Source organism: Buceros rhinoceros, unplaced genomic scaffold (genome assembly GCF_000710305.1).
Source record: "Buceros rhinoceros silvestris isolate BGI_N320 unplaced genomic scaffold, ASM71030v1 scaffold12006, whole genome shotgun sequence".
Lineage (NCBI taxonomy): Eukaryota > Metazoa > Chordata > Aves > Bucerotiformes > Bucerotidae > Buceros > Buceros rhinoceros.
The window spans coordinates 1,448-2,111 of NW_010416962.1; positions in this window are offsets into that span (position 1 = coordinate 1,448).

Below are 664 nucleotides of genomic sequence, written 5' to 3' on the forward strand. Positions count from 1 at the left end.
CTTGGTCTGCAGGAGGTGGTGTGTACTGGGGCCCAGGACTGGAACTTCAGCACCTTTGGGTTCCTGGCAGCCTGTAAATTCCCCTGAAAAAGCAGGATAAGAGGTGCTCACAGCTGGTGTTCAAAGCCCCAGGTTACCGACAGACCCAGTCAGTTTGTTCTCAGCCAGGCTGTGCCGCAGGCACCAATGACTCTGCTCCGTTCTCATCTGAGGCATGTTCTGGCTGCAGGGAAATGCCCTTTCCAAACAGAGCGAGTGCTCTGGCTGGGCAGCAGGCGTCTCCCAGGAGCTTCTGCTCTGCTGCTGTCACCGAGCACAGGAGGTTCCTCGTGTAGAGCGATCTGGGTCTCTGCTGAAGCCGGGGGCTCTGTTTACCGGGCTGCTGTGTCTGTGTGCAGGAGGGACGTTCCTGCCAGGTCTGCCACAGGTTCAGGCAGGGTTTTTTCTGAGCAGGTTGCGACAAAGTGCTTTTGATCTGAATGTAATTTTTCTTCTCAGCAAATCTAAACCACACTCGGACATGGCTGACTCCTGCCAAAAGGAGAAGCTTTCGAGGCTCTGAGCTAAAACCATTTACCGTGTGCTGGTGTCTTGTTGGAGCAAGAGAGTTGTGGGCCTGTTCTCTCTGCATCCAGCCATGAGAAATGAGTGACCTCGTCTTGAC